This window comes from Protopterus annectens, chromosome 1.part1, assembly GCF_019279795.1.
Source record: "Protopterus annectens isolate FY-2018-M chromosome 1.part1, PAN1.0, whole genome shotgun sequence".
NCBI lineage: Eukaryota > Metazoa > Chordata > Ceratodontiformes > Protopteridae > Protopterus > Protopterus annectens.
The window spans coordinates 1,567,352,816-1,567,366,935 of NC_056726.1; the positions used below are offsets into that span (position 1 = coordinate 1,567,352,816).

At 35.0% G+C, this 14,120-nt stretch overlaps 1 protein-coding gene across 2 annotated transcripts in view; it reads left to right on the forward strand.

Moving 5' to 3' along the window:
* Nucleotides 1-14,120, forward strand: part of LOC122811426 — a 317,519-nt gene that overhangs the window by 90,809 nt on the left and 212,590 nt on the right. The window lies entirely within an intron of this gene.

Sequence of the window (14,120 nt, forward strand, 5' to 3'; positions counted from 1 at the left end):
ATTTGTAGATGGTCCTCTAACACACACATACTGACCTGCTATCAGAACCTCAACTTGACAAAATAACAGAAATGATAGATTTGCAGTGCAATTATAGTACTAGTCACACAGCATGATACAAATAGTACTGAGACAGCATTTGTCACACTATTTCATTTTAGATGTAAAATAAATGTATTGCAGGGCAACATAATGGTGGTTATAGCACCTGCTTCTGCACTTCAGTTCCTCTCTGTAGAGCTTGCACGTCCTCCCTGTGCCTGTGTGGGCTTTTGTTTTGGGGGGGGTACTCTGGTTCTTTTCAGACTCAAAAGACATGCTGTGTCTGAATTGATGATCCTCTTAATTGCCCATTGGTCTGCATGCCATATGTGAATACGTTTCTGTGTGTGCATACGTGTGCGTGTGTGTGTGTGTGTGTGTGTGTGTGTGTGTGTGTGTGTGTGTGTGTGTGTGTGTGTGTGTGTGTGTGTGTGTGTTTGTGTAATGATCTGACATCCTATACAGGATTATTTTTTTCTGCCCTTTTCACAAAGACTACTGAACAATTCTCCTTTACAAACCTGAAATAATTAATGTAGTTATTGGATAATGCATTATTAATGTATTGCAACTTGTACACTGTTCATATCTACACCTAGGTGCACTCACACACACACACACACACACACACACACACACACACACACACACACACACACACACACACAAAAAATCAAGGCTGTTTTTAACCTGATTCTTTGAGCTGCACTTATAAAGTCTTTTGTCATCATACAAGCCAGTGTACATAAATATTATGTTCAGGATACAAAACTGCCATATAACAGACCGTATTTCTTTGTGGATAATAAAAATGTTATTGTTTATAAAGGATGCTTATTCAGACACTAATAACCTAAAATTTGGTATAGATTTTGAGCAACAGCTACTTGTCTAAGTAAATGAGTAATAAATGCAGTCTCTGATGATTAAAAATATGTACTGAATTCAGTAAAATTAATTCAAATAACACTGTTCTCTTAAAAAGAAAACTATTAAACAGATGACTTAAGCACATATTATAGGGTTTGGTGAGGGTGAGGGACCAAACCACACCAACTTAACCCACACCCAGGCGGTTATTGCTATTATATAATGACATTATTTAAGAAAAGAAACTATTACTTTTCTTAAATAATGGCATAGTATAATGCCTGTTTACTGCCCTTCTGCAGATGCCTGGTATCCTGATGTAAGTACATCAGAGTTGTAAGTAAAGCAACGAAAGCAAGATCTCCGCTGTTTTTTTTAAATAAGCAACAGAGATGTCCGTATTTTTTTTAACATAGCGAACACTAAAAAGCAACGGAGATCTTGCTTTCCATTGTATGGGTTTAAAGCAACGGAGATCTCCGCTGTTTATCCATGTTAAACCCATTTAACATAGCGAGACAGCAACAATCAACGCTTTGGGGCCAATAATACATTATTTACAGCTATGACAGCACTAACCAGATTTCTTTTTCACAGCAACTGTTGCTACTGCTAACATTTATTTTATTTTTATTTATTTACATTTGATAACCGGGTGCTGTCTGAATGGGCCAAAAGCCCATTTTCAGAGGAGATCCAGGGAGAAAAGCTCCAAGAAAGATTAGATAATTATATATTTGTACATATGACAATTACAATAGGAGTTCAAACGCAAGTTCCTTGACATTGTATCTAAAAGCATATAACAATGGTAGTACAATAAGCTTATACTATTCAGACAAAACAAAAATATATATTTGTTTTTTTTTTCAGGATAAAACTATCACAAAATTAAGCTAAAAAGGCTCAATTGCCAAGAAATATTGACAATGGGTGGTGGAGAGAAGGACGTTAGACAGTGAGGGGTAGCTGCCTCCAGCACCGCCATTGTTTCAGCACCTCCCCTGTCAGTGTTGTCTGCCTTCTGTGCTTGTTTGTGTGCTCTTGCTACCTATCCTGTTTTCGTACATCCCTTATCTCCTTCCCCCATGTACCTTGTCAGCATATCTCTAAATTGTACAGACTTTGGAGGGACACCCTTAATTTGTTGAACACTTTCTGCTAAAGTGATGCTACAAATGGACATTATTTTGGAAACTGTGTTAACAGGAACACCATTTCAAATTGGTTGCCTATCTGTTGCCTTTACTGTAATCCTTTTTCGCTTTATCATTAACTCTGCAGGCAACAACTGAGTGATGTGCTTTGATATATACACAAAATGTGCACGTGACATGCTTTCATGTATACATAAAATGTGCACGTGACATGCTTCCATGTATACATAAAATGTGCACGTGACATGCTTCCATGTATACATAAAATTTGCACTTTTCCAAAACATATTTTACTTTACCTTCCTCAGATTTTTACCGTACATCCTTTGTTTTCACCCTCCTTTTTTATTACTTTGCTGTATTCCCATTTTCACTCTTTAATTTGGTCAAAATAGATGAGAACACCAGTAAAATGGCAATTTAGTGCTTCTACAATTAACTTCTCCTTCTTGTTGCTTATTTACACATGTGAGCACAAGTAACCTCTGATATGCCTGTACATGACTGATGGTCACTGTTTTTCCTCCTCTTTCCTGCTGCATTTCTGTTGTCCATAGTGTTTTTGCAGAATCTGCTGCAGCTGTCATCAGACTATTTACTAAGTTCCTATTCTTACACTAATTTCCTTGCTGTTAGTTGTTAATGGACACTGGGCCTAGTCACACATACAAAGTAAAGAGATGTCTGCAATGTTTCTGAATCCGAGGGATAATTTATGTAATCAAGAAAGGTAAACATTTTTTCCATTTCTGTCATAAACTGTGTCTTTTAAAGTATAAGCTGTGTGATGCTTTGTGCACTTAGCCAATCATTTCAGTTTGGCTCATATTTACACGATAAGCCACGGTGGTGCAGCGGTAGCATTGTTGCCTCACAGCAAGAGGTTCTCTCATTTGATTCTCAGTTGGAGCACCTTCTGTGTGGAGTCTGCATGTCCTCCCCGCGGTCGAGTGGCATTCGAAAGACATGCGTGAATGGGTCCAACCTTCAATGGGTTGGACGTTGAGCTGGCACCTCGTCATGCGTAAAATATCTACTGCCAATCATTAGCGGACCAGAGTTCCGCTGTGGTGACCCCTAATCGTGAAAAGCCGAAAGAAGAACATATAGTCACTCTGTAATATGCGTGATCCTTTCAGACAGCTAGACCAAAATATCACAATCATTTTCTTCTAAACTTAGCATTTTAATTAGGTTAAAGTGAAGCCTGGAGTCTAAAGAATAGGGAACATAGAAAGCAGCATTTTTTATACTTGGGTGTTTATGAATAAACTTTCTAAATGATTTCCATACTATACTTAAAATTGCATATAATTATTTAGTAACCATAACATTTTATTATGTAAAAATTTTACAGCTAGGACTGAAACAGATTGTGCCCTGCATTTCTTCCATTTATTAAGTTATACATTTATGCCCTTTTCAAATATGACATTTTGACAGCAGAAAGACAACACAGTGCAATAAATACAGCAAGAAAGTAGGAATAATAATAAAAGTAATTTGCATTGACAAAAATAACTTACGCTACTATTTATCAGAATGTATAATCAGAGCTGACAAACAACTTTATTAATATTGTTCAGATTATATAAGTGTAGAAGACAAAAATATGATAAAAAAGCATATTAATCAAGAGACATGTGATAAGCTTCTAAAGAAAGAGACTACTAGATAAAACCAAGGGATTATGGGTAAGGCTTGGAATGTACAAGGGCTAAGGTATACTATATAGGAATCCAGAGGAACAGGGATGAGGCATAAGGATGGAGTAGATGGTGGAGAGAGAGAAGCTAGAGTGGGCAGAGTCATTTGGCTCTGTATGTTAGAGCCATCCAATAAATAATTATTTAATATGTAGAGGTGAAAGAATATGATTCTGTATCTGGCCAATATTTTTTAACCCATGGACTAATAGGATGACTATATGCAATTCTTGGTGTGTAGGGATGCTAAAGAAATTTGGAAAATAGATTATTTAGGTGTTCAATTTGTTCCTTATTTAGTGTTAAAGAAGTAGTTTAAATTATATACAATAATTTTTGGGATTAGGATCAGTTTGATGAATGTCAAGCTATCCTCAAATGAAACAATATTCCATTTCTTTATTCATTTCATGTCTTTAATTGTGGTATCATAATTAAGTTTAACCATTTTACAATATTTTTTAACAATGTTTGCTCCTAAATGTTTAATATTATTCACTGTCCCAATTACACTCATTTATGTTTTGATTGTATAGCATAATATTTGTTTTATTATGAATGAATTTTAAAGTTGCTATCTCTTTAAAACCCCTTCATATTTTATATGGAAAGCATAAATTAATAGATATAGCTTATGGATAATAGAAAAGCAGAATCTTAGGGTAGTAGTTGTTACTAATTTTAAAGCAGTCAAAGTTTTCCTCCATTTTTATAAGATTTTCTAATGGTTTTATGACAATCCTCAAAACCAATAGGGATAAAGAGCATTGTTGCTCAGTTATTTTGTGGTTTCATTGGGCTGGTAATATATTAATATCAAATAGTGCTGAACACTAGAACACATTCTGATGTAACATCTTTTCCCTTTTACAAAAGATAAAATATTTCATGTACACTAAAACATGTACCCTTCCTTCATCCATGGTCTTTCTCTTTTTTCCACAAGAGGGATACATTTTTTACACAATATTCCATTTACTCTTTTGTGCCCTCTAATATTTATTTTAATATTATATTCTTATAATACTAGCCTATTCATATTCTGACTAAATCATACAATCTCAATGTACCCTATCCCATACCATGTCTTTTTGTACTTTTCCCATTAAGTATTATACCTATCCATAAACACCTTTTTCCTAAAATCCCATGTAAACAGCCACCTCCCCTTGCCTCTCATTTATTTTTTGTTCTGGTTAAATTCTTTTACTGCTGTATATTCCATTCCACTTTTCTAAATAGTACTGATTCTGTACACATTTTCACAACGTCGCATCCAACTTTAACTTATGCCTTGTCTCAGTTTTTTTTATGTCAATTTGGGCATTTTTTTCTTTTCTTTAATTCACTGCAAAGATAACATTGTGTTCTTTGCAATCTGTATCTATTTTAAAAATGAGTAATTTTAATTTGATTTGAGTAATGAGTAAAATTGCTTTTAAGAGTGTAAATTGCATGTATGTCATACTTCTTTCATCTGGCCTTTTTATCCAGGCCACAAATGAAAGGGATTTTATGCCTAGTTGGACTTTCCCTGTAATCATATGCAAATAAATAAATAAACAAATGGTGTGCATGATTACTTATCTTAACACATATAATAGATTTTTGGGATAATTGTTTTAACATGTTTATAAATAACACAACAACAGTCCAATGAGTGCCACAACGGGGCAAATGCCTCTCTGTTAGACGCCCAAACAGTTAACAGCAAAAAAAAAATAGAGAAAGCAACCAAGTACTGGCTGCTGGAAATGGCAGACAGTCAACATATATATACAGTCTAATGCAAACATGAACAGGCAGGCTCCAAATCAAAAAAAGAAAACTTTTTGCAGACACAAACCACCACTCATAATCCAAAAGATAAAAAACAGGTTAGCGCTTTCACCATGGCTTCTTCTTCAGACCTATCAATTAGTTTAAATACACCATTTAGGCGGAAAAACATTTAATTACTCAGTGTTTAAAGATATATGATGCATTATATTAATTTAATAAAATCATATTCAAACATATATCTCAAAGCTTTATATTGCTAATAAAACTACTAAGCTTATTATAAGTATCTCAAGACATTACAATACATATTAAAATTATCCAATTAGCTTCCTTGTTTCAGTAAACGTCCTGTGACCCTCCCTCTTGGCCAGGTTTTCATACCAACTCTAATGTTATATATATTTAACTTATACACCACAATATATATTAAGGAGCTGAATATGTGATAAAAAGACCAGATGTTTAAGACTTTTTCTTGTTTTAAAACTGGAGCAGCTAATGAAAATTTCCAAGAAAATGATTGACACAATATTTTAGGAATGATATTTTACATTTCAGGAATATCCCTGTCAATGTTGGGAATTTTATTACCTTTTAACTGTTTAATTCACCCATTAATATCCATCAAGGATATCTGTTTTAGTAACAATTTAATATTTTCTTTAGATAATTTACATTTTATATTTTAAAGTAAAAGAGATTCCTTCCTCGTCTATTTTATCAATTTATTTCTTTTTAATGTTATCTTAGTAATCAACAAGTTAGTCTCCTGTCTATTTCTTGATCTCGCTAAAGCTTTCAACACCGTCTCTCACTCAATACTTCTCTCTAAACTTTCTGATCTCCAGCTCTCTATGTCCTCTTTAAACTAGTTCTCATGTTACCTCAACAACAGGCAAAATTCCATTCACTGGCAAACTGTCTTCTCCCCCTTCCAACCTGTCAACACTGGTGTTCCACAAGGATCTATCATAGGCCCCCTCTTGTTCGATATTTTTACTATCAATCTACATTCTGTCTGTAATCTCTCAACACTCCAACAATATGCTGACAATTCTGTTCTTATTACCACTGCCCATAGCATCCCTGTTCTCTTATCCCTAACTCAGAACTCATTTTCTTCAGTCGAAACATGGCTCTCAGACAATCAACTCATACTTAAGACAAAAATAAATACATAAATAAATAAACTCCTTTTCTTCCTTCCTAAAACACTGGCACATCACAAATCCTCCTTTTAAATAATTTCCCTCAACAATACCATCATTAAACCCGAACCCCATACCAAACTACTAGGACTCATTATTGATGATGAGTTAAAATATGACATACACATCCAACATAGTATAGAAAACACACCAGAAACCTGGTCTTCTTTATTGTAATCAGAAATTCCTTACACATTCCTCCAAAATCTCCCTAGCCCATTCTCTTCTATTACCTTTTCTATGCAGTCCCTATTCTTACAATTACTCAAACTACTCTGCTCTCCTCTCCAAACTTGAAAACTTAAACAAACTTACAATTCAAAATTGCCAGATTTACCACTAGTCTCCCTTATAATACCCATCACTGTCTCGCCCTTAAAGCATTCCAATGGCCCAAATTCTCTAACCAACTATTACTTCAGCAACTATACATCACCCACTCCATTCTGAATGACCCCTCCTCCTGCCCCTCCATATCTGACCTTGTAACTTATTACAGTCCCTGATGTCACCTTCATACAACTGACAAATTCCGCCTTGACATCTACAAACCTAATAAGAATATTGGAAAATCCATCTATAAATACTCTGCGGCCCATGCATGGAACACACTTCCCCTTAATATAAAACAGATCTCCCAAAAACACCTGTTTAAATGTGAAGTTAAACTATATCTACAAAAGTCTTGGTCCTGTCCATGTCTAACATCCACAGAACAACTTTATCACTTACTCATCTTATATCCATCTAACCTATATCACCCCTTTCTTTCTCCTCTCCTGTCTGTGCTGTAATCCTATATAATTTCTTCTCCTGTTTTAAATTTCTATCCTTATGAATTTAAAGCATAATAATTATATCTGCACAATGTCTCTTTCTCTCAAATACTTTAAGTGTATCTCATATATTGTACCTATTCTGTAATTTTATTTTTATTCCTTATTTTTTTATCTCTTCTACAGTATGTAATAATGTTAACTGCTGCTAATATACCTCATGTTATGTTTTCTGTACAACCTGATCCTTTTTTGTTATGTTTCTGATTTATACAATATTGTGAATTAATTGAAGCTTTTCTCCTTGGCTCTCCACTGAAAATGGGCCTTTGGCTCAGTTGGACTAACCCGGTTAAAAATGTCAAAGAAATAAATATAAATAAATAATCTTACAAAAAAAATGTTAGGTATATCTTCAACATCTGTTAACATTATTACCTGGAGATTTTATAAGTACTATTTGATTTGATCTGGTTATAAGTTCAGATCCTTGGACCAACTGTTGCAAAATGTGTGACTATAATTTAATTTTTTCAAATACATTCACTACCTTAAAATTTACTATCATCTGATATATCTTATTTACTTCTTTTGTTAAATTTAATAATTTATATCGCCACTTCTGGGCTTCTAATTTAAATACACTTCATTTGTCTTGTATCTGTAAAAGTACTTTATCACAGTTTCTAGAGTCTTATGTCCTTAACTTCTCTATAATTATTTGAAATAATAAAATCTTGAATTTGGTTTATTAGCCACTCTTGAAAAACATCTAATTTTGTCGTATAAGAAGATATTCTATTGATATCAATGGATTTCGTGTAGGAGATTATTAACTGGAAGGAAGTTTCATTTTGGTCAGACTGGGGCAAGGTATCACTTTGCATAAATCTAATTTAAGAGTGTCGATCATTTGAAACATGCATTCTCTCTCTGTTCTTGTCTGTCAAAAGCAAAAGAATAATGAGTGTAAAATAAGGAGTATGAACATTCCAAATAGTTTATAGCTTTTAAATTCATTATAATAATCCAATTTTTGAGTTCATTAGGTGAAGCCAGAGCTTTGGGACATGCTACACTTAAAGAAGCCATGCTACACTTGAAATCCCAATCCCTCAAAGCCACATGCTCCAGGGATCTAAACCTTGTCATCACAATGAACAAAACATGCTGGAGGGAAAGGTTCCTGACCCAGAGACTCCCCATACTCTGGAATAGACTGCCCATACATGTCAAGCAGAGCACCTCCTTGGCCTTCTTCAAAAGGAACCTTGACGATTGGATGGGAGATAAGAAATTCACCCCGGGGATCAAGTCAGTTGCCCTGCTAGACAGGGGTCCAGGGAAGTAAATATTGTGGGAAGAAATAGCCAGGGAATTGTTATGGCTAGGCTTGTATAGGTCCTAGGGCTGATAGCCTAGTACCAACCTATGACCCTATAAGCCAAAATTCCCAACTCTTTGGTAGCACTTATCTTATTTGCACTTAAACACAGTAAACTTCAGTCCATAACACAATCGTAACCTTTATGTTATTTAACAATTTTTTAAGAAAACTTTACCAAAGTCCTGAGATATAATAAATATTTGCTAAAGTTATAAATAAATTAACTGTGATGTGAAATGACTATCACTGAAATTATTCTTTTCTTATCCTCATAGGCGTATACTATCCTAGGCATCTTTATTGCTTCTACCACAGAATAAAAGTCTTTGTAGCTTTAAATGAAGACTTAACCAATACTTTATAACCCCTAGAATTTAATCTATGTACAATGTCTTCTAAATGATGACTTTCTCATAGAAAAATAAGTTGCACTTTGTTTTGAGAAATTTATTCAAACATCCCCTTTAACTTCTGCTGGCCATATATTTTAATAGAAACATTTCAAACAAACGCCAGGTTTAAATAAAGCCTGTGTAAGCTCCATGCAGAGCCTACATGGAATATATGCATGTACATGGCCACAGTTCCCCCTCAACAGCGCACCATACATATTATTATGGTGCCCGCTTAAGGGAGGTCACAGCAACTTGGATATTGAATTTGTGTAAGACTGATAGCATAGCCACATACTTTTTTAGCCCATTAGCCTTGATTGAAAGGTTTACAATACATTTTATTTCATTAAACTGGATTTTTTTATGTGTATGTGCTTGTTTGCATGGTGCGGCACGTTATTTAGCTATGCTTAGCTTTGCACACCTATACATCAGATATCTACTAGATAGGTTGAGTCATGACTTACAGTGTAGTAGGTCCCAGGTTTGAGTCCTGGGCAGTAATACCTTTTACATATACTGCTGTGAAATTGTGTCAGGTGACTGAAACATTGCCTGACTTTAAATTAAATAATTGTTACATTTAGAAAAGGTGTGCGATGCTAAGCATCACATAAACATAGTCAACCATCATTTCCTGTTTGTGTGTTGCTAAGCTTCACTTAAACATGGGTTGTGCAAGTTTATATGATGCTAAGCAATGCAGCGCATTTTTGAAAGTTACAGTATGACATGCAAGGGCAGGAATGCAGCCTATTTAAAGGCCAATAAGTGGAAATTTCACATTATTCCTTGAACCCTGACCTTGATTGTGGGTATGGCTGCTGTTGTGAGAAATGTTCGTGTTTTAGGGCACAAAGGTGGGGTATGCAGGAGTCCAGGGTTTTCACTGGACTTCTGGTAGAATTCTATGGGCCCTGGCTTCTGCAGGGTGACCATCAGGGCTCAGAGTGTAAGTCTAAGGCCTGGGGTGGTCTCGCCAGGGACATAACCAGTGCTACTAGTATCCCCCGTACTGGTGAACAGTGTCATCATCACTATTACAACCTGTATTATAGGAAGAGGGGAACCTTGGATACCTGGATCCAAGAGGCAAAGGGTGGCTGTACCCCACAGATATGTAAGAATGTTTTCTAGTAATTTATAAATATCCAAGCTGAATCTGCACAAAACTGATATGCATAATGGTTTCCTTCTCTTACCACAGCTGCAGAAGACAGGGCTTGCAATGTCTAGTCCCATGCAAGGTATTTGGCCAGAATGAGGCAAGTGCGTGGCATGTAAGAAAAGCAATAAAGTAATAACTCTCTGCTGATCATTTCCTTGATAATTCTTTTGATGGCTTTACATATCAGACTAGTGAGACTTCTGGGTCTATAGTCTCTAGGGTTTGTAACTGGCCCACCTCTGTGCTGAGGGATGACTGTTGCTGTTCTCCATTTATGAAGTATGATGTCTGCTTGGTAGATACAGTGAAATACTAATTCCAGAGGCCGTGAAAGGTCATGTTTCATGATATATAGAAGGGGTACAAATTTGGAGAGTATTATTGCTGAAATTGAATTCATCCTCAAGTCTTGGTGAGTACCTTCACAAGGTGGACACTGTTTTTCATAAAATTTCACGTAGACAACATTGATATATAGACTGTATTTATATAGCATATATCACGGACAGACATAGGTTATAAATTAAAAAAGATAGCTGGGCACACAAGACCCAGGATAAAAAAGTACCCAATCCTGGTAGGCACACTGGTGCCAGGACTGGAAAAGATGACAGTGTAGAATTCTCAAAATACAAAAATATTCCTAAAATGGGGCCAGGCCAGGCCCAAGGGGAGGATGGTCCCACTGTTGTAGAGGGAAGTAGTAGTCCATGAAAATCACAAAAACTGATAGACCAAAGAAGAGCCATAAAGACAATATAGTGGACTATTGAAAAAAAAAGAAATTATGTATTGTTACTATTATACAAAAAGCCCACAATTTTCAGACACAAGATATACAAAACAATTAAGAGAGAAATTAGAGGAAAGAAAAATACTTCCACAAGAAAAACTGTCAGAAGCTTCAAAAAAAGTGTAATCATTAATACAACAGATTTGTGAAAAAGAGTATATAAATCAAGAAACTGATCTGTTTGGAAAAAGAAGCATCTGAGGAAGGATAAAAATATAAACAACAAAATCTAGTGATTTTTGAAAAGTATAAAAAAGAAATATGGATATGGGAAAGAAAGAGAGATTTAATATGGTGCAATATTTATTTATTTATGACATTTGTTAACTGGGAAAGTCCGACTGGGCTAGGAGCCTGTTTTTAGTGGAGGCCCGGGGAAAAAGCTACAAAAAAGAGTACGCTATATTCTTTTGAATATAAACAGCAGTATTCAGTTTACAGTAATGATATAAAATTAAACACACTCAATATAGTACAAAACTTGTATAGACTAGTACCAAATATTGTATATACAAATTGCATATTAGACAAGAATAATGTTTGAGATTCCTGCAGGATGGAAATTATGTAAATAGTAACATAACAATGGTGTCAAAACACCAGCTAGAGAGGAGAGAATTAGAGAGAGAAAATGTAGATGGAAGGAAACATGGGCAAATTGGATATTTATGCAAAGGAGAAAGAAACATGGGGAATTTGCATATTTATGCAAAGGAGAAAGTCAAATTAACCAATATAAAGAAGGGGTAGCTCCAAAGATATATGAAGAGAAATACAGGCAACAGCATTCAGATATGGCAAATTTCACAATAAAAAATATCACAAAGACGGAATGTAGAAAAGAAGATTAATAAAGTAGAAATCAAAAAAATAGAAGTTGAAGTTATGGAGTACCTGCAAAGTGAAGGATTTGGTGTTGAATCTCTAATAAAGGATACATCATAGCATGATGGAGCGAGTCCCCAAAGTAAGGAGAAGCAGGAAGATCAGGAGACATCTGAAGAAGAAATATGGACATGGGAAAGAAAAAGAGATTTAATATGGTGCAATATTTGTGCAAACGAGAAAGCAAAACTAACCGATACAAAAAAAGCAGCACCAAAGGTATTTGAAGAGAAATACAGAGAAAGGAATACAGACATGGAAAACTTTACAATACAAAAAAAAGAAGACAAAGAGGAAAAGGAGAAAAGGAAATTAGTAATGGAGAAGTTAAAGAAATAGAAGCAGAGGTTATGGAGTACCTGCAAAGTGAAGGCTTTAGTGTAGAAAATGTAATTCAGAAAGTACCACAACCGAAAAGAGCAGTGGATATCCAAATTAAGGGGAAACCAGTGGAACGGGATGTAATTGGTCAGGTGCCATATGAAGATATTTTGGAGCCTTCCACAGGAAACCAGAGTAAACATTCACTTGAAGCTGGACAGCAAGGGAAGGAACAGGAAACGGTGGAAACTCTGACACAGTCAATGTTGAGGAGTGATAGCCCAGTGAGTTCCCATATGACAGAGCAATGGATGGCACAGGATGAAATTGAAGAGAATGTTCCACAAGCAGATGCTATAGAACTTTCTACAGAATGCCCACAGGAAATGGAAAACCAAAAATGTACCCTCAGTTTGGAATAAAACGAGCTAACAGAAAAGTTGCTTGATTTAATAGAGATAGATAGACATATTAAAATTAATGAAAGAAACAGATTGCAGAAGGTCAGTAAAACCCCAAAAGTCAGAAGTTTGATAAAACAAATGAATACAGTAATAAGGACTGTCCATAGAGATCCATGTGATATAACAGAAGTAAACAGGATATATTACTGTGCAGCTAAATTAATAACTGATGAAGTTCTACCACAAGAACACAGGGTAGTGAGGGAAAGGAAGGGGAGAAATCAAATACCATAAGGGAAATATTGAACAGAGAAAACTATAAAGCAATTAAGACAAGAAGTGTCACTGTTAGAAGATTATAGAAGAAGGAACAGATAAACAAAAATACTAAGAAAGACGTGATAAAAGCAATGTCCAGTATTGGAACATATCAGGCTCTATCATGCACTATGGCAAATAACAAACTAAAAATCTCAGCACAGGCTGAAAAAACTTAGAATATATGCATATAAATACAAAGGAAAAGTACAAAAATAAGCAATTTATTGATGACCCCAAAAAGTTTTAAAGAGAACTGGGAGACAAGGTAAAGGGAATTGAAAGACCACGAAAAAAAAAGAAAAAATAGATACATTTTGGAAAAGCATTTATGAAGATCCTGTGGAACTTAACAAAGATGCTTAATGGATAGAAGAAGTGAAAGAAAGAATAAGAAGTTTAAAGGTATAGGATATGAAATGGGATGAAGTAACAGCCAGACAGATTGAAACAAAATTAAGAAAAGCCTCTAATTGGAAAACCCCAGGCCCAGATATAGTACCTAACTTCTGGTTAAAAGTATTAACATCTTTGCATGAAGATTTAGCTATGAGTAAGAACTATTTATATGCGCACCCTTAACAGATACCAGCTTGACTAACAACAGGAAAAACAATGCTCCTACTTAAGAGTGAAACTGCAAGCTACCCTAAAAACTATAGACCAATAACTTGCCTTCCAATGACGTATAAATTATACACTGGAACTGACAGAGTTTGTAGTCATTTAGAAGAAAACTCAATGGCAGAAGAACAAAAGGGCAATAAAAGAAAGTAATATGGAACAAAGGATTGTTTGTTATTAAATAAAGTCATAGTGGAGAACTGTAAAAAGGGGAAGGATCTAAGTATGGCATGGATTGACTACAAAAAAGCATTTGATAGCATCTGACATTCATGGATAAAAGA